This window comes from Notechis scutatus, chromosome 2 (assembly GCF_049901735.1).
Source record: "Notechis scutatus isolate UNSWTSFEM ecotype Mainland chromosome 2, rNotScu1.2, whole genome shotgun sequence".
NCBI classification, from domain to species: Eukaryota; Metazoa; Chordata; class Lepidosauria; order Squamata; family Elapidae; genus Notechis; species Notechis scutatus.
In genome coordinates, this window is record NC_142010.1 from 266,983,590 (window position 1) to 267,010,946 (window position 27,357).

At 47.1% G+C, this 27,357-nt stretch overlaps 1 protein-coding gene across 3 annotated transcripts in view; it reads left to right on the forward strand.

Annotated features, from left to right (window-relative positions):
- Nucleotides 1–27,357, forward strand: part of CNTFR (ciliary neurotrophic factor receptor) — a 367,691-nt gene that overhangs the window by 73,133 nt on the left and 267,201 nt on the right. For all 3 annotated transcript variants that reach the window (XM_087958761.1, XM_087958762.1, XM_087958764.1), the window contains exon 2: nucleotides 19,292–19,401. The gene's annotated coding sequence lies outside the window, so the exon portion shown is untranslated. The remainder of the gene's footprint in view (nucleotides 1–19,291; nucleotides 19,402–27,357) is intronic.

Here is a 27,357-nt window from a genome sequence, read left to right on the forward strand (position 1 = left end):
AAATCAAGGTAGAATATTTCCTTGAAGCAAAAATGGCCAGGCTCAAATTATCCATCTAGAAACTCATTAAGGAAAAGCTCTGATGTTGGGAAAGGTTGGAGGAAATAGAAGAAAAGGAGGCTCAGCAGAGGGTGGATGGACTTGAGTTGTAGGTCTGCTTTTGGAAGACCGGAAGGAATAATTGGGAACAGATGATGGGGGGGGGGAATCTATGTTGTTGTTAAGAGTCAACAATGACTTGGTGGCACCTGATCAATCAATCAGCATGAAGATCTGGCTTTCTGGAGAGGACAGCGGTACCAATAAAGAAGATTATTTGTAGTCCAGGGTTGAAATGAGGGGCCCCTGATGCTCTCTGAATTTGGCTGTTTTCTTGCAGACATTTCATTACCCAACTAGGTGACATCATCAGTGGTAATCATCTGGATGAATCTATAGTACTAGATGACTAGCACTGAGGATCTTAGCTGGTTTGGGTAATGAAATACCTGCAAGAAAACAACCAAGCTCAGAAATCAGTAATGCTGGGAAAGAAAGAAAAGAGGAAGTGGACTAACCAACGTTGGATGGGTCTTGGGCAGGGGGCTGGTCTAGAAGACCTCCAAGGTCCCTTTCAGCCCTAGGATTCTATGACTCAGTTGTAGTGCTGATGGCCCAACTATTGGAAGACTCGAAAGACCAATTTGGCAGCAGATCATCCTGGGAGGGGAAAAAAATCTATGTTGTTGCTAAGAGCCAACCATTTATTGACAGTCCATCAATCAACACGAAGACTCGGCTCTCTGACAATGTTGGAAAAAGGTGGAAGGAAAGGGAAGAGGAGGAGGACCAGCAGACGGGGGATGGGTCTTGGGCAAGGGGGTCAGATTAGAAGACCTCCAAGGTCTCTTCCAATTGTCTCAATTGTAGTGCTGATAGATCAACTATTGGAAGACCTGAAGGACCAATTTGGGGATTGGTCGTCCTGGAAAAAAAAAATCTTAAGTCAACCATGACTTGAAGGCACACAGTCCATCAATCAACGTGAAGTTGACAATGCTGGGAAAGGTGGAAGGAAAGAGAGGAAAAGGAGGGCCAGCAGACATGGGTGAGATGGGCTCAGTTATAGAGGTGATGAGTCCACTATGGGAAGGATCTGAAGAATCAGGTTGGAGACAAATCATCCTGGGGAAAAATATATATATATATATCTGTATTGTTGCTAAGTGTCAGCCATGACTTGATGGGGGCAGTGTTGGAAGATCTGAAGGATCAGGTTGGGTAGATCCTCCTGGAGAAAAATCGATCCAGTTCAGAGGTCTCCAAACTTGGCAACTTTAAGACTTGTGGACTCCAACTCCCAGAAGTTCACAAGTCTTAAAGTTGCCAAGTTTGGGGACCCCTGATCTAGTTGGTCAACACCAACTTGATGACACTTTAACCCATGACTGTGGACAACTGGAGGGGACAAGTGTGGATATTGTGATGCAAATGGCGTGGGCTTGTGCCAGACTTCAGGGCAGGAGTGGGGTCTTTTGTGGATGATGCCTCATCGCGTTCACTGGCACTGCAGCTTGTTACCAACGCTACGATAACCACTTCCCAACTGACATTAATTTAACGTGAAAAGATGTTTTAGAAAGCCCGAGAAAGGGAGCCATAAGGCCTGACTTTTGTGTGCATGTCTCGAATCTGCTCAGCAGGGAAGGGCCGTTTTTTTCAGAGTAGGCCTGTGGGTTGCACAAGAGCCTTAATGTTGTTGTGTGGATGGAAAGCTCCGTTATTCCTATTTATGTCCTGGCTTTATTACTTCATAAGTAACACAAAGTGGCAACCGCACACACTAGAGCGTCCACCTCCTATTTTCACCACCACCACTACTTCAACTCTGTGAGGTGGGTTGGGTTGGGTTGAGAGGGAGGGGTGGCCCAGAGTCACCCAGCTGGCTTTCATGCTTAACGCTGAACTAGAACTCGCCGTCTCCTGGTGATTGGTCCAAAGTCACCCAGCCGGAGTTCGTGTCTATATTGGGACTAGAACTCGCCGTCTCCTGGTGATTGGTGCAAAGTCGCCCATCCAGCTTTCATGCTTAAGACTGAACTAGAACTTACCATCTCCTGGTTTCTAGCCATGAGAACAGCCTGCCCAGCAATGGATGGGGCTGTTATAGTCCACCCATCTTCAAGTCCCCAGGCTGAGGATAGCTGACCTCCAAGGGCCCCTTCCACCCCTAGGATTCTGGCATCTCTAGAGATGTCACCTTGTACACTCTATATTGACTGTTTCCTAGTATGATTTGATTGCTTATTGTATCCTATGACTATTGAACCTGATGATTCTTGACTCTTGACAAATGTATCTTTTCTTTTATGTACACTGAGAGCATTTGCACCAAGACAAATTCCTTGTGCGTCCAATCACCCTTGGCCAATAAAAGATTGATTGATTGATTAAATACAGGGGTGCCCCCGGTCAAAGCACCCCTTTTCTCTGGTCTGTCCCCAGCGCTACGGCCAACCAAATCCAATCCTTCCAGAGGCTGGTGAGCCAGGCGTAAAGAGTGGGCTCCCTCCAGACTGGGTAGCCACAGAATTGCAGGCAGTGCTTGTCTCCTCACCCACCCACTCACCCACCCACCCTCTCCCCCCACCGCCCCCCCTCTCTTTAAGCAGACATAGATCCCCCCACAGTGGGAGGTGGGGGAGGGGAGGTGCACTAATTACACTACATTCATTATTCATGTGAGGAAATTGCCCGGAGGAGCCCATGTAATGCAAATAGTGGTAGAAGATATTGGTTCGAGCATTTAATGCGCGTGTTTGTTCATTATCTTCCTCCGCCCATGAAGGCCCTGAAGTGAAGTCTCATTTGCCACTGTCTGGATGGAGTGGGGACCTCCCCTCTGGCTCCTCTATGGCTCCTGCAGCCCCTCCCCAGATGCAGCCATGGCTCCTTTTCTGCAGATTAATTAACAGAATACCAGAGTTGGAAGGGACCTTGGAGGTCATCTAATCCAACCCTCCGCCCAAGCAGGAGACCCTACACCATTTCTGACAGATGGCAGTCCAGTCTCTTCTTGAAAGCCTCCAGTGATGAAGCTCCCACAACTTCTGAAGGCAACTTCTGTTCCATTGGCTGAATGTTCTCACTGTCAGAAAATTCCTCCTTATTTCCAGGTTGAATCTCTCCTTGTTCAGTTTCCATCCATTGTTCCTTGTCTGGCCTTCGGGTGCCTTGGAGAAGAGCTTGACCCCCTTCCTCCTCCTCTCTGGGGCAGCCCCTCAAATACTGGAAGGCTGCTCTCTTGTCTCCCCTGGTCCTTCTTTTCATCAGACTAGACAATTCTTGCAACTGCTAGTTCGTCTCCTTCTCCAGCCAGCGCAGCTCCAAAGACAAAAGGGCACAGAGCCAGATTGAAGAGGGTCAGGAGAAAAATTAGCAGGGTTTAAAGCACCTGGTCTCCCTACCTCCCTCTTGAACCCATTTGCCCGCAGAAGATCGGGCTGTTTCAAGAGTCAGAGAGCGTAGTATCCTAGGGATGCCAAAGTGCTGTCTAGCTGGGCTTGACCACCTCTAAACCAAGCGTGGGAATTTGGCAGTGATGGTGGAAAGGCCCACAGGGACAGGGTTGGGGAGCCTGCGAAATCCAGAGGTTCTCACGTGGGGTGATCTTTGCCCAGGGAAGAGAGGCTGCCCAGATGCTGAGACACAAGTTGGCAGATGGATGAGTCAACTTGTCCAGATGTTGGTCTCTGAGGGAGCCTGGGAGGGGGGCTGAAGCGTTCCTTCCTGCCTGGAGCAGCAGGTACATGGTGTTTCCCAAGGAATCCTTGCTCAGCCAGGGAGGGATCTGACATGCAGGAGGGAGGATCCCTCAACCCAGAGACCCCGCTTGTTTCCTCTTGGGCAACTGAATCACCTCAGTGGGGTCCTTGGTGCTGTTTGAGCTTGGTGGTTTTCTTGCAAACGTTTCATGACTCAACTAGGTGATATCATCAGTGGTGGAAGGGAGTGGGGTTTGCAAAGAGGAGAGGGAGAGAAGGAGGAGGGGAGAGGAAAAGGAGGAAGAGGAAGAGGGAGAAGGAGAAGAAGAGGAAGAGGAAGAAGAAGAGGAGGAGGAGGAGGAGGAGGGAGGAGGAGGAGGAGAGGAAAAGGAGGAGGAAGAAGAAGAAGAGGAGGAGGAAGAGGAGGAGGGAGGAGGAGGAGGAGGAGGAGGAGGAAGAAGAAGAAGAAGAAGAAGAAGAAGAAGAAGAAGAAGAAGAAGAAGAAGAAGAAGAAGAAGAAGAAGAAGAAGAAGAAGAAGAAGAAGAAGAAGAAGAGAAAGAAGAAGAAGAAGAAGAAGAAGACTGTGGGATCCTGGGTGATCTCTAAGCACCTTGGTCCTTGGTTGTTTTCTCGCAGATGTTTCATCACCCAACTAGGCAACATCATCAGTGCTAGAGGGGAATGGGTGTCTATGGAGATTTTCAGGCCTCCAGGTCATACTTGTCTCAAATTAACCAGGGGAACAGCTGGCCACCAGAAGTCATGGGTCCTTCATCACTGGAGATTTTTAAGAAGAGACTGGTCAGGAATTTGTCCAGAATGTCTAGACAAGGGGTTGGACTAGAAGACCTCCAAGGTCCCTTCCAGCTCTATTCAGATTGAGGTGCTTTCCCCAAAAGGCAACTGGACTTTCTTGGTTTCTTCCTTGAAAATGTTTTGCTTCTCATCCAAGAAGTATCCTCAGAACAGAAGACCCGGAGAAGCTGCTTGGGTGAGAAGCGAAACGTTTTCAAGGGGGAAAAACCGAGGAAGTCCACTTGCCTTTTGGGGAAAGAGCCTTTGGGAGAAGAGAGTTGGGGGCGTATACTGGGGGCTGGTCCTGTCAGGGTAGGTGGGAAGGGTCTTCTTGAGACCAAGCAATTGATCGGTGGTCTCAAAAAGGCTCCTAAAATGGGGGCAAAACTCATTTAACAACCAACTCGCTTAGCAACAGACATTTGGGGCTCAGTTGTGGTCGTAAGTCGAGGACAGCCTGTTGTGTAAGGGAAGGACCGGCTGCTGTCCAGTTGGGAGGCAGCCCACCCCACCCCCCCCCCATTTACCCTCCGTTTTAGCCTTTCCTGGGCGTAAATGCAGGTGGCCCTCAACCGTTGTTGAGCGAGACGGAGGTTAAGTGAGTTTTGCCCCTATTTCATGAGCTTCCCTGCAGTTGTTAAGCTAGTCACACGGTCGCTAAACGAACCTGGCTTCCCCCATTGACTTGGCTGGTCACAACAATTGATCACATGACCCCCAGGAGGCTGCAACCATCCTAAGTACAAGTCAGTTGCCAACGCTCTGTTCTTTGAGGCTGCGGCGGTCGTGAGCGCGAAGAACAGTCCTAAAAGTCATTTTTTTCCCCCGTGCCGTTGCAACTTTGAACCGTCGCTCAATGGATGGGTGTCAGTTGAGGACTCCCCATATAGGAAAAGGGTGCATGGGACTCCTGTGGGTTGTCTGAGATTAGTTATTTTGATTTCTTTATTAAGAAAATGTATATGGCTCATCACATTCAGATAACACAGATAATCAGAGTTGAAAGGGACCTTGGAGGTCATCTAGTCCAACCCCCCTCCTCCCAAGCAGGAGACCCTACACCATTTCTGACAGATGGCAGTCCAGTCTCTTCTTGAAAGTCTCCAGGGATGAAGCTCCCACAACTTCTGAAGGCAACTTCTGTTCCATGGGTTGATTGCTCTCACTGGCAGGAAATTTCCCCTTATTTCTTGGTTGAATCAATCAGAACAGAGCTGGAAGGGACCTTGGAGGTCATCCAGTCCAACCCCCCACCCAAGCAGACCCTATACTATGTCTGACAGATGGCAGTCCAGTGTCTTCTTGAAAGCCTCCAGGGATGAAGCTCCCACAACTTCCGAAGGCAACTTCTGTTCCATGGGTTGATTGTTCTTCCTGTCAGACTGGTCATAACTGGAGGTGTTCTCCAAGTTCTTCATCCTGAGCAAGTTCTCCAGGTGTGACACCTGCAGGCATTCCAGCTTAGCTGGTTCCAAGGCAGCTTCCTGCATGTGTCACATCTGGAGAAAACAGGACATCTCCAATGTTGCTGGCTGGCACATCTGCACACGTTGCAGAAACCTTGCCAGTCAGGGGCCTGTGAGACAGCCAGCAAGATTTATTTTATTTTATTTTATTTGGTTTGTCAATTGCTTACAAGATTATAGGTATCAGTAAAAACATAGTTATGAATACATGGATACATATAAGAAAAATAAAAAATATATGAAAGAAACAATAGGACAGGGACGGTAGGCACATTGGTGCGCTTATGCACACAAACCCCTTAGGAAAGGGGTGAGGTCAATAGTAGACAGTCTAAGGTTAAAGTTTTTGGGGTTTGGGGAAGAAACCACAGAGTCAGGTAGAGTATTCCAGACATTGACCCCTCTGTTGCTGAAGTCGTATTTCCTGCAATCAAGTTTGGTGCGGTTAACATTGAGTTTGTATCTATTGTGTGCTCTTGTGTTGTTATGGTTGAAGCTGAAGTATTCATTGACAGGTAGGACATTGCAATGTATGATTTTATATACCATGCTTAAATCAGACCGAAGACGGCATAATTCAAGGTTTTCTAGTTCTAGAATTTCAAGTCTGGTGGCATAAGGTATTTTACAATGAGTAGAGGAGTGGAGATACGTAATGTGGGTTCCAGACTGATGAGCTGTATTCGAGTCTTGGTCTAGCAAATGTTTTGTATGCTCTGGTTAGTAGTGTGATATTACCAGAGAAAAAGCTACGTAGGATTAGGTAAACAGCTCTTAATGCCTTTTTGGCTATGTAGTTGCAGTGGGCTCTAGCACTTAGATCATTAGAGGTGAGTATTCCAAGGTCCTTGACGGAGTTTGGATCCTCAACAAGGTCTTGACTATTCAGCCTGTATTTTATTTTCTGATTTTTTTTTGCCAATATGTAAGATGGAGACAAAGGGGGGGAGAGATAAATTCAGATTTAGGGCTCACGAGCAAGTAAGGCGCTTTCCTTTCTCCTGGTTGCTCAGTCTAATAGTCAACTTAGCTTGCTGCTTTCTCAAGAGAGACCCTATTCCAGAGGTCCCCAAACTTGGCAACTTTAAGACTTGGGGACTTCAACTCCCAGAATTCTCCAGCCAGCTCTGCTGTTGCCCAGTTTAGAGACTTCTGCCCTATTCCGTTTACTCCTTCAGCTTGTCTCCCCCGTAAAGTCCCACTTACTCATGAAGCCAAGCCTGGAATGACTTCTTAGTCATGACAGAGAAAGAGAAGCTCCGTCTCCGGAAGTGGGATTGATCAGCATACCAGCTGGGGGGAGGGAAGGGAGGGGAGGGGTGAACTGATGATCTTGCTGGATGGCGCACAGGCAGAAAATGATCAGAACCAACAGAGGTTTCTCTCAGTAACTGAGCTGGCAACTAAGAGAGAATGGTTGTCAGGCTACAGCGAAGAGAAGACCCCAAACAACGTTGTTGTGCTAATCAGGATTTTCTTTTTTTTTTTTAGGGTGAGTGACAGGAAAGAAAGGGGTGGGTTGGTCCTCTCCTGCTTGCTTTTGAGGTGCCTTGCGGAAGGCAATAGAATGAATGAGCTGGAAGGGACCTTGGGGGTCATCTACTCCAGCCCCCTGCTCACGCAGGAGAACCTACACTATTTCAGATAAGTGACTGTCTAGACTCTTCTTAAAAACCTCCAGTGATGGAGCGCCCACAACTTCTGGGGGGCAAGCTGTTCCTCTGGTTAAGAGAATAATGAAGTTGGAAGGGACCTTGAAGGTCTTCTAGTCCAACCCTCTGCTCAGGCAAGAAACTCTAGATATCATTTCAGACAAGTGGCTGTCAAGGCTCTTCTTAAAAGCCTCCAGGGATGGAGCACCCACCACTGTTCCGAAGGCCACTTCTGTTTCACTGGTTGATTGTTCTCCCTGTCAGAAAGTTTCTCCTTGGTTCGAGGTCTCTCCTTGATTACTTTCCACCCATTGCTTCTTGTTTTGCCCTCAGGTGCTGCTGCCTCAGTTGCTCTCCTGGGGCTGAAGAGGACTTGCTAGAGCAACCAAGGGCTCTCCAACCTTGGCAACTTTAAGACTTGTGGACTTCAACTCCAGCTTTGCTGGTTGAGGAATCCTGGGAGTTGAAGTCCACAAGTTCTTAAGGTTGGAGACCCCTGTGCTAGAGGACATCAGGAAAGGTGGGGGTGTGGGCCCAACCATTTGTTTCTCCTGCCCTCCTTCCTTGGCTGGGTTCACACCGCAGACTGAATCCGAGAAAGACTCCTTTGCCCAACTTGCAAAGCTTGTCTGCCTTCAATGCCGTGAAGAGCAGCCAAGACGATGAGGGGTCTGGAGGCTAAATCGTATGATGAATGGTTGAGGGAACCAGGTCTCTTTAGTCGAAGGAAGAGAAGGATTGTGTGGGGAGGGATACATGATGGCACCTTCCAATCCTTGATTGGAATTTTATTCTCCAAAGCAGGGGGTCTCCAACCTTGGCAACTGTAAGACTTTTGGACTTCAACTCCCAGAATTCCTTAGCCAGCAAATCTATCTGAGGAATTCTGGGAGTTGAAGTCCACAAAGTCTTAAAGTGGCCAAGGTTGGAGACCCCTGCTCTACAGCACCTCAGGGTAGGAGAAGAAGCAGTGGGTGGAAACTTATGAAAGAGAGATCCAACCTAGAATTAAGGAGGGATTTCTTGACCATGAAAACAATTAATGGCTTGCTTCAAATTACAAGGTGTTACATCACTGGAGGCCTTAAGAATCACAACTGGAGATAAGCACGTAGACTTATATATTGCTTGATAGTGTTTTACGGCGCTCCCTGGGCAGTTTACAATGTCAGCATATTTGCCCCCCAACCATCTGGGTCCCCATTTTACTGACCTCGCAAGGATGGAAGGCTGAGTCAGTCTTGAGCCAGTCAGGATCGAACGCCAGGCTGTGGAGGTGCAGATTTGCCTGCATTACCGCCTTCTAATTACTACGCCACCAGGAAGAAAACTGCCATATGTCCAGAACGGAACAGGGTCTCTTCCTGCTGAAGTCGGGGGTTGGGCTAGAAGACCTCCAAGGCCCCTTCCACATGTGTAAGTCTAGATTCTCTTTAGCTGCGACAGGTGCAGCTTTTTGAGTCTCTCGAATTCTTCAAGATCTTCCAATGTTCCTGAAGCTGCTGATTCTTGAGACAGAATTCTACCTGTTTGTTTGTTTTTTTCTTTTCTTTCTTTTTGTCCATTTCCTCTTTTCTGTCTGCTTTTTATTTCGAATCGGCAGCTCATTTCTGGTGGGAAACGAGGATGGGATCTTTGAAGGCATCCTTCGCGGAAGCAAGGCGCACGTGGCCCTTTTTACAAACAGCAAAATGACACAACATGAAAAATATGAAGTGTAAAGCAGCCAGGAGTCCCGGGGGTGTGGGGGAGGTGTGGGGGGGGGGGAAGGCAAACTTGTGAAACATGTCTGTGAAAAATGGGCTTGTCTGAATCTCTGGATGAATGAATGCTTAATAAACTGATCCTGGTAGGAGCTTACGGGAGCCAGGAAGATATATTGGGGGCACCAGCAACTTAGCAAGGAGAGAGAGCTCAACCCCCCAGAGAGCTAAATTTAACCCCAGACGTAACGCCATCCAGGGTGTTGTGCAGGGGTGCGATTCAACTGCGATTGTAACAACCGGTTCGGTGAGCATGCGAGCAGAGCATTTGCTCCTGACCTTCTCCAGCGGTCCTTGTGTGTTCCACAGCTGGTGCACGGCGATCTGCTGCACAGATCAGCTCAGCTTGAAAAACAGGTTATAAAGCGCATAGTAGAGCCTGGGCGGGCCGGTGGGCCCAAAAGCTGATCATCAAAGCTAAACCCAACCAGTTCTCTCCCAGCGGATCCTCGGAGCTATCGGTTCGCGTGAACCAGGCCGAACAGGTAGAATCCCAGCCCCGGTGTTGTGTCAAAGGCGTGCTTCAGTCCTTAGCGGAATGCCCCATTTTGCCTGCGTGGTCCTCCAAGGTACCAAGAAGGATACAAGGTACACCTGTTCCCCAAATTCACGGCACGAAGAGCTTCAGTTTTGCCACCCAGGGAGATCCAAAACTTCCTTCCGTGAAGTCATGTTTCCCAGATAGTTGAGTGGCAGTGGCGCTCTTGAGTGCTTGATAGAATCTCTCTCTTCTCGGGAGTTGCCAGTACTTTAGAACGGGGTTCTCAGGATGGGCATCTTGGGATCTTCTGCTCACATAAGGAAAGTCTGCCCCAGACAGCCTCCCTTCCCTGGCACAATTTAAAGCAGGGACGTCCAACCTTAGCAAGATTTGTAGGTTTCAACTCCCAGAATTCCCTAGCCAGCCATGATACCATCCATCCATCCATATCTGTCTGTCTGTCTGTCTGTCTGTCTGTCTGTCTGTCTGTCTATCTATCTATCTATCTATCTATCTATCTATCTATCTATCTATCTATCTATCATCTATCATCTATCTACAGTATCTATCCATCCATCCATCCTTTGCTGTCTGTCTGTCTGTCTGTCTGTCTATCTATCTATCTATCTATCTATCTATCTATCCATCTATCTATCATCTATCTACCTACCTACCTACCTACAGTATTATCCATCCATCTATCTACCTATCTACAATATCCATCCATCCATTCATCCATGTCTGTCTGTCTGTCTATCTGTCTATCTATCTATCTATCTATCTATCTATCTATCTATCTATCTATCTATCTATCTATCTATATCTACCTACCTACAGTATTATCCATCCATCCATCCATCTATCATCTACCTACCTACCACCTACCATATCCATCCATCCATCCATCCATCCATCCATCCATCCATCCATCCATCCACCCATCCATTGCTATCTATCTATCTATCTATCTATCTATCTGTCTGTCTGTCTGTCTATCTATCTATCTATCTATCTATCTATCTATCTATCTATCTATCTATCTATCATCTATCTACAGTATTATCCATCCATCCATCCATCTATCATGTCTACTGTCTACCTACCTACCTACCTATCGTATCCATCCATCCATCCATCCATCCATCCATCCATCCACCCATCCATTGCTATCTGCCTATCTATCTGCCTATCTATCTGTTTGTCTGTCTGTCTATCTATCTATCTATCTATCTATCTATCTATCTATCTATCATATCTATCCACAGTGTCTGTCCACCCATCCACCCATCCACCCACTATAGGAGAAGGTGTGTCAGAACTTGGAGGTGGAGTCAAAAGAGGAATCAGCCTAGAATCTCTACATAGTCACAAGCGGACTGAGTCCAACTTCCCTTAAATTCCATGGAGCCTTACCTCACTCCAAGCAGGTGCCCACCATTAGTTGAGAAGATTCCCAAGCAGAGGCTTCTAGCAATAAATCAATTTACTTGGAACTGTCACCTATGGACCTGGTCGGTTGAGCCTGGTAATAATGCACAATGCTGGGAAGTTATGGAAACCCTTCAAACTTTTGACTGGCAATGTTGCTTGTAAAACTGGTTTAGATGTATCGTTTATAATGGATTGGCAGATCTTGGCTAACCCGAGCCTTTCTGCCCACCACCATATTTTACCCTTGCTTGTCTCCAACCCCCCCAGCAATAATTTAGTGGTGCTTCTGGCCAGTTCAGAACCATCTCCAAGGCTGTTTGCATCGGAGGACAAGAGGTAATTTGGGTGAGGGTCTCTGGCAGATTGTCAGCCATTGCACTTGTATTCTGGGCTTCTTACCAACGTGGGCTGTGAGTGATGGGGTGCCACGGGGAGGGGCGGAAAGGCAGAGCTAAATGTCTCAGTGGCTGCCACCTGACAAGTGTGATGAATAGGCCTACAGCCTGGGCTGCCGGTGTGACAAACAGCCTGTTTCCTCCTTCAAGCTTCAGGAAAGGCTGCAATTATTTCCAATTGCTGTGCAAATGAGTTTCTCGGATAGGACCCCATGGGAATTTCCCCGTGTTTGTTCTTGTTTAATGGTCCTTCTAAAGAGCAGATCTTAAAGAGCAAGAAGCAAGAAGATCCACAGATTCCCAGAGCCTCGGCCAAAGTTCTCCCTCTGGGCTGTTTGGTTGCAGAAGCGGATGACCAGTAGATCCCTGCCCACCCCGCTTCTTTAGTGGCCAGTTAACCTTTATTTGGCTCAAGCAAAGCAGTTGAGTTGAGTTGTCTTGTCTTGAGTTGACTTGATTTGACTTGAGCTGAGCCGATTTGATTTGATTTGACTTGACTTGACTTGACTTGGGTTGACTTGGGTTGGGTTGATTGGATTGACTTGGTTTGAACTGGTTTGAATTGAATAGCAGGGAGGACACTCTGTAAAAGCAGCTGTTTCCATTTAGGACTTTACAATTTGGAATATTTTCAGAGAGCCTTCACTGAGCAGGGAGGGGGCTGGACTAGATGACCTTTGAGGCCAGTCCCAGCTGTCAGGCATATGTGATTCTGAGCAGGGGTTCTGGAAGTTGGTAACTTTTGGTGAAATAATGGAAGTCTGCCTCCCAACAGAATGTAGAGAAGGTGGATGCAGGAACTGCTCTGAAAAGAGTTTGGGGGAAAAAATTGCCAATGTCACAGAATTCTGTGGTATTAAGGCAGGGAATGAAAAAAAAAAATGCATCTCCAAGAATAATTGCTACCCCAAAAATTTGAGGAAAATACATATTGAATATCGTGCACAGAGAGAGAAAAAGATAATTTCAAGGAATGTAGCCCAAGTGAACGAGGGCTGGTTTGTATTAAAGGAGAAAGAGAGAATGCAGAGGGACTTGATAGAAATACGACATCGGTTTGGAGGTGGGCGAGGAAGGGGCCTCCCAGAATGGCTGGATATCAAATGCAAGAGATCGTCTGACTTGGGTTGACCACGAAGGGAGGAAATGGGGCTGGAAGGATTGCAGGTGTATCTACTCAGAGGCGGCCTGGAATAGAAGCGAACATGGTTGGCGCTGCCTGTGGGAGAAGCTCAGTCATCCAAGTCAGGGTGGTCCCAAATGTCCTTTTTTTTTAAAAAAAAAAGAGGCAACTGGACTTTCTTTCTTGGTTTTGCCTTGAAGACATTTCGCTTCTTCTCCAAGAAGGTTCTTCAGAACTGAAGAAGCTTCTTGGATGAGAAGTGAAACATCTTCAACAAAGGTGGCATTCAGCAGGTTCTGACCAGTTCTGGAGAACCGGTAGTGAAAATGTTGAGTAGTTGGGAGAACCGGCCAATCCCGCCTCTTCTCTGCCTCCCATTGAGTCCCAGCTGATCGGCTGGGTCTCCTTTGGTTGCCCTGCACAGTAGAATGGAGCTGGAAAGCAGGTCAGTGCGGTGGGGAGGGAAGGGGGAGTTTGCAGTATATCCTTCCCCTGCCACGCCCACAAGCTATGCCCACAAACCATGCCCACAGAACACCATGCCCACCAAGCCACGCCCACAGCCGATCGGGCTGGGTCTCTTTTTGTTGCCCTGCGCAGGAGCATGGAGCTGGAAAGCAGGTTAGTGGGGTGGGGAGGGAAGGGGGCTTTTGCCGCATCCTTTCCCCTGCCACACCCACCGAGCCACGCCCACAAAAAATGTCATCCCACCACTGGTTTTCAAGGCAAAACCATCAAGTCCAGTTGCCTCTGGAAAAAGCATCGTTGGGATTGTTGGTGTTGGCATCCATGCAGGAACTGATGGGAGAGGCGGGAGAAGGTTGGAAACTGGGAAGGGTGGAGCTGGCGAAGGAGTAACTGGAGAACACACGAGACCTTCAGAGGGTTGAGCCGTGGACTGTCCTCACGAGAAGTGGTTGGCTCAGTTAATTTGGTTTCCAAGGCCACCAGAGGTGGAGAAAGGTGCTCGGTGAAATGGGGTTGTGGGAAGGGTCAGCCAAATTTGGGATGTCCTGTGCAAAAAATATGGAATCCTACGGCTGGAAGGAATCTCGGTGGCCTTCTGGTCCAACTCACTGCTCAAGGCAGAAGACTGTATACCAGGGTGTCCAACCTTGGCACTTTAAGACTTGTGGACTTCAACTCCCAGAATTCCTCAGCCAGCTTTGCTGGCTGAGGAATTCTGGGAGTTGAAGTCCACAAGTCTTAAAGTGGCCAAGGTTAGACACCTGCTGTATACCATTCCAGACAAATGGTTGTCCAAACTTTTGTTGAAAGCCTCCAGTGATGGAGCATCTACGTCTTCTGGAGGCAGAAACTTCCATGGCTTCATAGCTCTGATAGAAGTTAAAAGGCCTCTAATCTCCCCCCCCACACACACACACTTTAGCACAGAGGTCTCCAAACCTGGCAACTTGAAGACTTGTGGACTTCAACTCCCAGAATTCCTCAGCCAGCTTTCTGGGAGTTGAAGTCCACCACTCTTAAAGTTGCCAAGGTTGGGGGACCCCTGTTTTAGCACCTCACTGGCTCCATGGGGAGGCAGGAACCCCTCCCAGGGTAAGGAGAGACCTCAGAGGTGGAAGGATCTACATGTATGAGGGAGATTAACAGAATAGCAGAGTTGGGGGGGATCTTGGAGGTCTTCTAGTCCAACCCCCTGCTCCTGCTGGATCTTCCTTTCCAAATGTCACACACACACATCTGGATCAAAGTCCAAAATCAGGAACATCTCCAACTGCACATCTGCAAAGGAAGGGCACAGGTTAAAACCCAGCAAGGTACATGAATCACATCCCTGAACTTACACCAAGGAGAAATCTCTTTGTTCTTGGGAATAAAATGAGTCTCTTTTCTCTCAGGATGTCTGGGTTTCATTAGAAAAAAAAAATTGGTTCTTGCACTATTCTGGCTCGTGAAACCCCACATTATTTTTTCAACATCTCTCACGGCCAGGAAATTCCTCCTTATTTTGAATCTGGATCTCAGAATACAGAACAATCAAGTGGGAAGGAAACTCAGAGGTCTTCTAGTCCAACCCCGTTTCAGAAGCAGCTGCTATAACATTCTGGATGAATGGCTGTCCAATCTTTTCTTGAAAACCTCCCAGGATGGAGCAGCCACAATTTCTAGAGGCAGGTTCTTCTGTGGCTTTATCGCTCTCTCAACCAGGAAATTCAGACATTGACCGCTCTGTGGCTGAAGTCGTATTTCCTGCAATCAAGTTTGGTGCGGTTAACCTTGAGTTTGTATCTATTCTTTGCTCTTGTGTTGTTATGGTTGAAGCTGAAGTATTCATTGATGAGAGAAAGAGAGAGAGGAGAGAAAGAAAATATAAAAAATAAAATAAAAGAATAAAATAAAAAGAATAAAATAAAAAGTTAGCAGATACAGTTAGAGGAGTCCTTGACTTACAACCACAATTGGGCCCAACGCTTCTCTCGCTAAGCTAGACAATTGCGAGGTGACATTTTTGGCCACTTTGCATCCTTTCTTGCCACTGTCGTTAAGTGAATCACTGCAGTTGTGAAATTAGTTACCCAGTTGTTAAGTGAACCTGGCTTCCCCCATTGACTTGGCTGCTCTTCCAGATTTGCTTCCCCCCCCCCACTTTTTAAAATGGCAACTACTAAAACAGGCCTAGATATGTTTGATGAGTTGACATAGAGATTGTCCTCGGTTTGCAACCACAATTGGGAACAGGATCTCTGTTTTGTTAAGCGGGACAATTGTTGTGAGTTGATCCCAATTTTACAACTTTTTTTTTCTTTTTGCCATGATTGTTCAGCGAATTCCGGCCGTTGTAAATGAAGTCGCAAAGTTGTTAAGTGAATCTAACTGGCCTGGTTGTTTCTTGCTTGTCCCAAGTGGGGATCCTGGGATTCTTCAACCGTCCTAAATACATGCCGATTGCCTGAAGCACCTGAATTTTGAGAACGGTCATAAGTGTGAGGACCGAACACAAGTCACTTTTTTTTTTTTTTACAGAGCAGTTGTAACTTCAAACAACCGTTAAATGCAAGCAATCAGTTTACTCCTTTTTGTAACTATACTACAGGCGTCTCCAAATTTGGCAACTTTAAGACTTGGGGACTTCAATTCCCAGAATTCCTCATCCAGCAAAGCTGTTGAAGTTGAAGTCCCCAAGTCTTAAAGTTGCCAAATTTGGAGACCTCTGCTCTACCACATACTTTTTAAGCCCGAACAAAAGCACGATGTCTGACCAAGGCTTCCTGAGACCGTAATTAAGCACTCGCTTAGTCCAAACAACTCTTATTTTATTTCAACGCTGGGAATTATGTGCATTCCCAGCCGGTAATGAGTCCCAAACAGTCCCTCGAGATAAGCACCCACCTTTCTCTCCTTTGAATTGCTGCCAACAACTAAAGTGCCAAATGAATTATAAAAAACCAACCGAAGCACAAAGTCCACACAGAGCTTCAAGGATTAATCCTTGAACTGAGCAAATGACTTTGCTTCCTGCAAAGGTTTTGTCACCTTTGCCTGTCCTTTATCCCTTAGGGGAGGGGCAATTACCTCCCAGCCTTACTCTCGAGTCACCCCTTTTGTTTCAGCTGCTCTCGCCTTCTAGCAGCTCTGTGCACACGCGCACTGGGAACAGGCTCCCCTGGCTCCTCTTCCTCGCTGCTGCCAGACTCCGAAGGCTCCAGAGGCAGCACCCCACTCCCAGATGATCCTGGCCCCATTTCTGGATGCAGGACCCTCGTCCGAGTCCTCTCCAGACTGCCTGACTGGTCCCCGTTCTTCCCCACTGTCTGATTCCGCTGCCATCCGACCGCGAACCACAACACACGATGAAAGCATGCAAGCTAAGAATGCAGGTTGTGTTCCTCCTGACGGTATCCCACAGTCCTCCTTTTGGGTGGGAAAATCTCTTTACAATCCTGGCCGTAAATCTAATTGTGAAGATCAGCCACAAAAACCTGACAGGGTTTATTGCAAAAAGGAAATGAAGCTTAGGAAAACGGTTACAACCTCTAGAAGAGGAATAAGGGAGAAAGACCGTTCCTGCTTCCCCCCCCCCACAAACCTCTTTCTGTAAACACCCTCCCAATATATGTTTCCGGCAATTTTGTGAAAAGCTGGCCGTGTCTACAACGCCTAGGAAATCTATAGGATGCCTGGTGTGTTTTAGGCGAAATAGGAAACGTCTGTGTTATTTTAATATGTTATATGTTTCCCTAGGCATTGTAAATTTTACTTCGGCATTATATAGGATAACAGGAACTTACTAAGTATGGAAAGAGAGTTGTGAAAAAAGACATATATTAATCTTGGCAGCTGCCAAAAAAGCCAACACAATCCTAGGCTGCATTAACAGAGGGATAGAATCAAGATCACATGAAGTGTTAGTGTCACTTTATAAAGTCTTAGTAAGACCATACTTGGGGGTCTGCATGCAGTTTTGTTTTCTACAACATGGGTTTTCAAACTTGACAGCTTTAAGACTTGTGGACTTCAACTCCCAGAATTCCTCCTCCAGTCGTGTTAGCTCAGGAATTCTGGGAGTTGAAGTCCACAAGCCTTAAACTTGCCAAGTTTGAAGACCCTTGTATGATTTAGCCTCCAGCCCCCTGACCATCTTTGTTGTTCTTCTCTGCCCTCTTTCCGGGGCCTCAGCCGATGATCCATCCTTTAAGCCAGGGGTCCCCAAACTTGGCAACTTTAAGACTTGAGGACTTCAACTCCCAGAATTCCTGAGCTAACATGACTGGAGGAGGAATTCTGGGAGTTGAAGTCCTCAAGTCTTAAAGTTGCCAAGTTTGAGACCTCTGCTTTAAGCTAAGGGTCTTCAAACTTAGCAAGTTTAAGACTTGTGGACTTCGACTCCCAGAATTCCTGAGCTAACATGACTGGAGGAGGAATTCTGGAGTTGAAGTCCTGAAGTCTTAAAGTTGCCAAGTTTGAGACCTCTGCTTTAAGTTAAGGGTCTTCAAACTTAGCAAGTTTAAGACTTGTGGACTTCGACTCCCAGAATTCCTGAGCTAACATGACTGGAGGAGGAATTCTGGGAGTTGAAGTCCTCAAGTCTTAAAGTTGCCAAGTTTGAGACCTCTGCTAAGCTAAGGGTCTTCAAACTTAGCAAGTTTAAGACTTGTGGACTTCAACTCCCAGAATTCCTGAGCTAACATGACTGGAGGAGGAATTCTGGGAATTGAAGTCCTCAAGTCTTAAAGTTGCCAAGTTTGAGACCTCTGCTTTAAGCTAAGGGTCTTCAAACTTAGCAAGTTTAAGACTTGTGGACTTCAACTCCCAGAATTCCTGAGCTAGCATGACTGGAGGAGGAATTCTGGGACTTGAATCCACAAGCCTTCAAGCTGTCAACTTTGAAGACCCTTGCTCTATAATATAAAAAGATGCTGAGGCTCTGGAAAGAGTGCAGAGAAGAGCAACAAAGAGGATTAGGGGTCTGGAGGTTCAAACCTAAGGATGAATGGTTGCTGGAATTGGGCATGTCTGGTGTAATGAAAAGAAAACTAGGGGTGACATGATATTTGAGCGGCTGCCCCAAAGAAGAGGGGGTTCAACTTATTTTCCCAAGCACTAGAAAGCAGGAGAAGAAGCAACAGATGGAAACTAATCAAGGAGAGAAGCAACCAGGAATTAAGGATGAATTTCCTCAGGGTGAGCACCAGAGGTGGGATTTTAGCCGGTTCTGACCAGTCCTGGAGAACCAGGAGTGGAAATTTTGAGTAGTTCGGAGAATTGGCAAATACCACCTTTGACTGGTGATTTTACACTCTCCTTCCACTGCCACACCCACCAAGCCGAGCCCACAGAACCGGTACTAAAAAAATTTGAATCCCACCATTGGTGAGCACAATTAACCAGTGGAACAGCTGGACTCCAGAAGTTGCAGGTGCTCCATCACTGGAGGTTCTCAGTAAGAGGCTGGACAGCCAGTTGTCTGGAATGGCATAAGGTCCCTCTTCAGTGGGAGGTTGGACTAGAAGACCTCTAAGGTCCCTTCCAACTCTGTTATTTGTTCTTCTGATCATTAAAGAGAGGTTCAGCTTAAAATTAAGGAGAAATTTCCTCACAATCAACACAATTATCCAGTGGAACGACTTGCATCATGGAGGATTTTAAGAAGAGACGGGACAGCCATTTATCTGGAATGGTATAAGGTCTTCTGCTTGAGCCAGGGTTGGACTAGAAGACCTCCAAGGTCCCTTCCAACTGTGGTATTCTGTTGTCCTGTTAATTGATCCGGGCCACAGCTTCCCTCCTGAAATTGTGGGTGATCCATCACTGGATGGCTTTCAAGAAGAGATTGGGCAGCCGTTTGTCTGAAATGGAATAGGGTTTTCTGCTTGGACTGGACTAGAAGATCTCTGAGGCCCCGTCCAGCTCTGGCATTCTGTTATTCTCTCCGGGAAAGCTTCGTCTGGGGTGACCCGTGCATTTTTCTCTTGACAGATAGCCCCGGTTGTCAAGGAGAAGGGCCCAGAAGACGCCGAGTGTGGAGAAGCTGGGAGGAATTGGATGTGCCTCTTCAGCGGGACCCTGCCAGTGAGGACATCCGAGCGGTGAGTGTTCAGAGGTTACCTGGTGACCTAGCTCTTTTGGCTACGGCGTGGTTTATTTTCAAGGCTGTGCGGCTCTGGACCTTGTTTTTGGGCACCCTCTGGCTGTTCCTTGGTGGGGGAGACGCTGCTGGCCAGATCTATCAAGTGGGTGGGCTGCCAGAGTGGTGAAGGTCAAGGGCAGCCAACAGGAACTTTGCTGAGTGTTGAGTTGACATAGATGCCTGTGAGGACACCGAGGCTGGAGAGGTTTCGGCCAGGCTGCGGTGCCCTGAAGTCTGCATTGAAATGGTTAAATCAGGGGTCCCCAAACTTGGCAACTTTAAGACTTGGGGACTTCAATGCCCAGAATTCTCCAGCCAGCATAGCTGGCTGGAGAATTCTGGGCGTTGAAGTCCCAAGTCTTAAAGTTGCCAAGTTTGGGGACCTCTGCCTTAAATCTTTCTCTGCCCGTGTGACTTTAAAGAGCAAAATTGGTCTTCCTTAACACACGAAGCATTTCCAGCTTTTTAAAATCGTTCTCGCCGTCTTTCCCAGCTGGGCTGCAAAGGATGGGAATTTTATACCCCTATTTTTGAAAAAAACGTAAGTGGAGTAGACTTGACAGAATGTCATATTATTCCCCTCATTCCTGGGTGGGTGGGGGGCATTCTGGATGGCTTTTTTTTCACTCCGACAGAGGCTGCCAAGCGTACATTTTGGAGTTGGCATCGGGAAAAGCAGGCATATCCAATAGCCTTGAAGTGAATCGGGTTCTGTTTTTGCTCTCTCTCTCTCTCTCTCTCTCTCTCTCTCTCTCTCTCTCTCTCTGATGATGACGAAGGGATGGCATGAGTGGCACGGGGTTGTTGACTCACAAATGCCAATGTTGTTCTCCAATTCTGGCAATGATCTCAATGGGTGCTGAGGGAATGGCTGCTGGGAGGGGAGGTGGGCTCAGCATGACTCATCCCAAGTTCTCCAGAGAGGATCCTTTTGCAGCTTCTTCTGAACACGGTTTGAGCTCTTCCTTTCCCCTCTGTTTTGATGCTGGAATTGCAAACTCCATCTCAAGTTGGCTTAAGACCAGCAGGAAATCTTTCTTTAAAGCCTCCTTTTTTGAAATGGGGTGGAGGGGAGGTGAAGGGAGGGAATAGCATTCTAGAGACAGTTTTTGTTTTAGATTTGATTTGTCAATCTCGTACAAGATAATAGGGATATGTATAAACATGAGTAAGAATACAGGAAATAGATAGGAATAAATGGGGACGGGAGGCACGATGGTGCCCTTATGCACGCCCCTTAAAGACCTCTTAGGAATGCGTATTCTCTCCCTTTCTTTCCTTCCTTCCTTCCCTCCTTCCTTCTCTGTTCTCCCTCCTTCCCCCTTCCTTCCTTCTTTCCTTCCTTCTTTTCTTTTTTCTTTTATTTATTTATTTGATTTGTCAATCACTTACAAGATGATAGGTATAAGAATAATTATGAGTAAGAATACAGGAAATAGGTAGGAATAAATGGGGACAATAGGCACGATGGTGCACTTATGCACGTCCCTTACAGACCTCTTAGGAATGGATATTCTCTCCTTTCCTTCCTTCTTTCTGCTTCCTCACTTTTTTCTCTTCTCCCTCCATTCTTTTCTCTCCTTCCTTCCTTCCTTCCTTCCTTCCTTCCTTCCTTCCTTCCTTCCTTCCTTCCTTCCTTCCTTCCTTCCTTCCTTCCTTCCACCTTCCCTTCCTTCCTTTCTTCCTTACTTTCCTTCTTTCCTTCCACTTCCCTTTTCTGTTCCTTCCTTCCCTCCCTCCCTCCTTCAACCCCATTCCTTATTTCCTTCCATCCATTCTGCCATTCATTCATTCATCTTTCCTTCCTTCCCCCTCCCTTCCTTCCTTTCCTTCCTCCCTTCCCCCTTCCCTTCCTTTCTTCCTTTCCTCCCCCACCCCCTTCCTTCCTTCCTTCCATCCATTCTGCCTTTCATCAATCTATCCTTCCATTCCTCTCCCTTCCACTTTCCCTTCCTTCCCTCTTTCTTCCTTAATTTCCTTCTTCCCTTCCACCTCCTTTCCTTCCTTCTTTCCTTTCCTCCCGCACCCACCTTTCTTCCATCCATTCTGCCTTTCACCCATCCTTCCTTCCTTCCTTCCTTCCTTCCTTCCTTCCTTCCTTCCTTCCTTCCTTCCTTCCTTCCTTCCTTCCTTCCTTCCTTCCTTCCCCTTCCCTATTCTCGTTCCTCCCCCTTCCTTCCTTCTTTCCTTCCTTCCTTTATTTTTTATTTATTTTTATTTATTTGATTTGTCAATCGCTTACAAGGTAATAGGAATAAGTATAAACATGAGTAAGGAAATAGGTACGAATAAACAGGAACAATAGGACAGGGATGGGAGGCATGATGGTGCCCTTATGCACAGCCCTTACAGAATGGGGTGAGGTCAATAGTGGATAGTTTGAAGTTGAAGGAGTGGGTGGGTGGTTAGAGGATGTAACTACAGAGTCAGGTAGTGCATTCCAGGCATTGATCACTCTGTGGCTGAAGCCGTACTTTCGGCAATCGAGTTTGGAGCGGTTAACATTGAGTTTGTATCTGTTGTATTGCTCTTGTGTTGTTGCAGTTGAAGCTGAAGTAGTCATTGACTGGTGGGACATTGTAGCAGATCATTTTGTGTACTACGCTTAGGTCCAACCGTAGGCGGCGTAGTTCTGGATTGTCCAAGCCCAAACTTTCAAGCTTGGTGGTGTAGGATTATTCTGTTGCGAGCAGAGGAATGTAGTACTCTACTCGTGAAATACTTCTGGACTCGCTCTGTTGCATTAAGGTCTGATATACAGTGCAGATTCCAGACTGATGAGCTGTAGTTGAGAATTGGTCTAGCAAAAGTTTTGTGTGTTCTAGTTAGCAATTCAATATTTGCAGAGGAGAAGCTTCTTAAGATTAGATTTACAACTCTTAATGCCTTTTTGGCAATGCTGTTACAATAAGCTCTGGCACTTATGTCGTTTGATATGAGTACTCCAAGGTCCTTGACAGAGTGAGGGTCGAACTGGGGGAATGGAGGATTGTTATTTTTATTGTTGTTATTATTATTATATTATAATTAATATTATTATTATCGAAAAAACAACAGTGTACACAGCAAACGAGATAACTATGCTGGGTTTTGTATCACAAATCACTAGTCGAACACTTCCCAAGTGTTTAGGACTGCGTGATGTATTGCCGGATTATGCGAGCAGATCCCAGCAAGGTGGCCTTCTGCAGCTGACCAAGGGTGATCTTGTCAGCACCAATGGTTTTTAAGGGCTTGCCTAGGTCTTTAGGCACAGCAGCACCCAGTGTGCCGGGGACGACTGGAACCACCTGCCCTGGTTTATGCCAGAGTCTCTGCAGTTCGATTCTCAAGTCCTGATACCTGGTGACTTTTTCAAGTTGTTTCTCGTCGATTCTGCTGTCACCAGGTATGGCAATGCTGACGATCCACACTTTTTTCTTCTCCACAATCTTGATATCCGGGGTGTTGTGTTCCAAAACTTTGTCAGTCTGTACTTCGGAAGTCCCACAGTAGTTTTGCATGCTCACTTTCGACCACTTTTTCAGGCTTATGATCCCACCAGAGGAGAGGACCTAAAATGTTCTGAATATTTCATATTTCCTTTGCGCCATAAAGATACCGTCTTACTGCACGAAGGTTGGATTGTTTTTTTTCTCTTATGGGCCACTTTAGCTGGCAGAGAGTAACAAGAGTTGGAAGGGACCTTGGAGGTCTTCTAATCCATTCTCCTGCTCGAGCAGGAGAACCTAGATCAGGGTGTCCAACCTTGGCAACTTTAAGACTTGTGGACTTCAACTCCCAGAGTTCCTCAGCCAGCAAAGCTGGCTGAGGAACTCTGGGAGTTGAAGTCCACAAGTCTTAAATTGCCAAGGTTGGACACCCCTGACCTAGACCGTTCCAGACAAATGGCTGTCCAGGCTCTTCTTCAAAACTTCCAGGGTTGGAGCACACACAACTTCTGGAGGCAGCCTTGTTTCTCAAGTGCAGGTTCCAGGTGGCCTGGGGTTTAAGATGTCGTGGAGAGGGGAGGGATGCAAGAGAGAGGGATGGTCCTTGGTCTTCAGGCCACCACAGCAAGAGAGACCTGTGATGGGGAAGGTCCTTCTCCATATGCTTCAGCACCAAGCTGGAAAGGGAAGTTCTCCTTAGAGCAGAGTTCAACCTGGCAACTGTAAGACCTGTGGACTTCAACTCCCAGAATTCCCCTTTCCCTTCCCTTCCTTCCTTCCTTCTTTCATTTTTTCTTTTTTTTCTTCTCTTCTCTCTCCTATTCTCTTCTTCCTTCCTTCCTTTCTTTCTCTTTCCCTCTTTCTCTCTTCTTTTTTCTCTTCCCATTCTCCCATTCTCTCCTTCCTTCCTTCCTTCCTTCCTTTCTTCCTTCCTTCCTTCCTTCCTTCCTTCCTTCCTTCCTTCCTTCCTTCCTTCCTTCTTTCTTTCTTCTTTCTTTCTTTCTTTCTTTCTTTCTTTCTTTCTTTCTTTCTTTCTTTCTTTCTTTCTTTCTTTTTCTGCCTGCCTGCCTGCCTTCTCTTTCTTTCTCCAATCAGGTGCTTTGACTATAGGTAGCCATTACAACAATTTCTTTAGTAACTGTTCAAAGTTACGGCAACCCTGAAAAAACAACAACACATGACCAATCAACCAAGGCCCAAAAAAAGGGGGATGCAAAATCGACACCAAATTCTCACTTCTGAGAAGTTCTATTCCCAATTGTGGCCATAAGTGAAGGACCGCCAGTAATGCCAACTGCCCTGCTTTGAAGTGAATTCACATCCCAATGGTGCTTTTTCCAAAAGGCAAGTAGACTTTCTTATTTTTTTCCCCCTTTGAAAATGATTCTCTTCTCCTCCAAGCAGCTTCTTCAGTTCTCCTTGGGGCAAACGTGACCTGGGTGACTGAGGGCATCCATAGACCTTCGGAATGAGTTCCTTCCTCTTCTGTTTCTGAGCATTGAAGGTGCACCTGGAGGTGCCCCAGCTGTGCTTTTAGGTTTAAAAGACAACCGGGCAGGCCCTGATTTCTCCCATTCTTTTCCTCTTGCCGTGTTGCAACCGTCCTAGCATCCTCCCCAATCGCCTTTCCTCGTGTCAAGCCGAGTCTTCCTTGATCCCTCTTGTTTTCACAGCACACACAACTCCGCTAACAATGGCAATTACCATTACGCGGTGCCTACAAGGTAACTGCCGTCATAAGACGATCCGGAGGGACACAATTAAGTCCTTCTAATATGCCGAGGCAAATTAATATTGCAAAATTAGTCATGTGTCTCATCGGAGATCTGACAAAACGTCTTTCTCTCGCGCTAATGGACGAGCTCGGCTGGATTTGTGGCCCCGAGCGAAAAGAAGAGGAGGGGAGGGAGGGCTTTGAAGGGCCTTTCATCTCATGCCAAACTCTCTGTTGGTGGAGGGGCTGCAGCCAGAAGCGAGAAGGTCAGCAGAAGTTGATCCAGCGGTCTAAGCAGGGGTCAACTAACTCATGAAGACAGGATTCACCTCCATTCATGTTCCCCCTGGTAAGAGACACGGGCATTATTTTGCTTTCTGGAATAAATGGTTGTTGAGAACTGGAAGTCTTTGTTCCTTCTTCTTTTAGATGTATCCATCCCTGTCAGGATCCCAAAACCAAGAAAGCCACGTTGAGGTTCTTCTAAGTAGATTCCTTTATGGTTCTTCACCTGCAGACAGAATTTTGCCAGACTGAAGCATGTAAACATCCCCATAAGGGGACTCTGGGGACTGTTAGGGAGGAGCCAGCTTCACCCGCTTTCTCTCACACGAATTCCTCCATCCCTGTCAGGCTCCCCAAACCAAGAAAGGCACCATGAGGTTCTTCCATAAGCCGATTCCTTTATTGTTCCTCCTCGTCTACAGACAGAATCTTGTGAGAATAAAGCAGACAAGTTGCATCCTTAAAGATATGCTCTGGGACCTATTAGGGAGGACTCTCACATACATTATCTGAATTGAATTGTCTCTTGCTCCTCTGGAATGCAGGCTCTGTCTTCTGGAAATCTGCTGAAGGAAGGGGAAGGAAGGAAGGAAGGAGGGAAGGGAGGGAAGGAAGGAAGGAAAGAAAGGAAAGAAAGAAAGAGGGAAGGAAGGTTCCAAAACCAAGAAAGACACATTGTGATTCTTTCTAGCAATTTCTTTATTGTTTCTCACCCATAGACAGGATCTTGCCCAACTAAAGGATGCTAACGCTTCCATAAAGCATGTATTCTGGGAATTATTAGGAAGGAGCTGTCTTCACCCTCATTTTCTCACACAAACGATTTGAACTGAGTTGTCAGAGCATCCTCTCTGACAGATGATGTGTTGGGAGACCAACTCTTAAGGAATCTTCTAGCATGTTTGGATTTGATAATAATGCTATGCATAAATTATTATTCTTTTTTTTAAAAAAGTCTTCCCTTCTGTCCCTGGTGACCCCATGTTTGCGGGACAACAGCCCATCTCAAAGAACACCAAGAGCCCTGAACTGCATTATTGAACATCAGACAATGCAGAAGATAGTTTGATCAGGGCTCTCCAATCCTGGCAACTTTACGACTTGTGGACTTCTACTCCCAGAATTCCTCAGCTAGCCATGCTGACCGAGGAATTCTGGGAATTGAAGTCCACAAGTCATAAAGTTACGAAAATTGGAGAAATTGGAGGCCCCTTATTGAGATGAATTTTGGGATGTGGGGCAGCGTTTCCAGTGAAGTGTGGCTGTGAGGGAGTGGGCTAGCCCCTTCCTCTTGGGTGGAAGGAAAGCTCCAGCCCTGTGTGTGTGTGTGCGTGTGTGTGTGTGTGATTGGTCCACAAGAGCGCCTGGGGGCTGAGATGGAGGCGGCTGTGTTCCTGCCTCTCTTCCTCCCCCCCTTCCCCCTTGGCGGCCTGAGATGGGCAGTTGCAGCCTTTTGCAGATTTGTAAATGCGAGCTAATGGGGTGCTTAATGGCTGGTGCCTACCCCAAGGCCCTGGGGGTGGGCGGGTGGGGGGCGCAGGGATGATTTAAACCGTGCTTAATAGAGCAAGGGATCCAGTCTGCCCGAGACATAAATATTCTCCAGCCCTTCCCGCTGCTTCTCCAGCCCAGGGCAAAGCGGACAGCTGCAACGGCTGCCTGGCCTGCCAGAAATGACTGGGGGGGGGGGGGGAGATGAAGAAGAAAAAAATAGGACTCTGCTGGAAAATAAAATAAAAAATGAAAATAAAAAATAGGACCCCAGCAGAAAAGGGGCAGGAAAGCTTCTTTCCCAGCACTTAGGAGAGGAGAGGAGAGGGACAGTCTTCCTGAGAGTGTGGGACTACATTTCCCAGCATCCCCAGCTTCCCTTCTTAGCCCCCACCCCACCCCACACCCCTGAATGATGTGCCGGTCCCCGAAGCCTCTTCTTCACGGTCCGCATGGGTGATGTTTGCTGACGCTTAGAACAGAAAGGAAAGGCGAGAAAAAGGGGTCGCCTCTGAACTCAATTTTGCAGGAGGGGAAATTGGGGGGGTGGGGGAGAAGGAGGCCTCCTGTTGGGTGGTGCATTATGGTCTGGGTGGCAGCCAAGTGGATGAGGATCCTGGTTCCAGAGGAGGCTTTGGAAAAGGGAAAGAGCGGAAACCTAGAGTGCACGTTTCCGATCCTGCTTCTTAGCTCCTGGCTCCCTTTCGTGGCGGGTGATGGGTACACAGGCTGGCATGGGGTGGGCCTGGCACTGCCAGGGGTTCTTCGTTGCCAGTAAAGCAACCAGTCACTTTTTATGGGAGATAGGAGGTGAAAGAAGAAAGGAAAGGAAAGGAAAGGAAAGGAAAGAGGGAAAGGGAAGGAAAGAATAGATAGATAGAATTCTTTATTGGCCAAGTGTGACTGGACACACAAGGAATTTGTCTTTGGTGCAAATGCTCTCAGTGCGCATAAAAGAAAAGATACATTCATCAAGAATCAAGAATCATCAGGT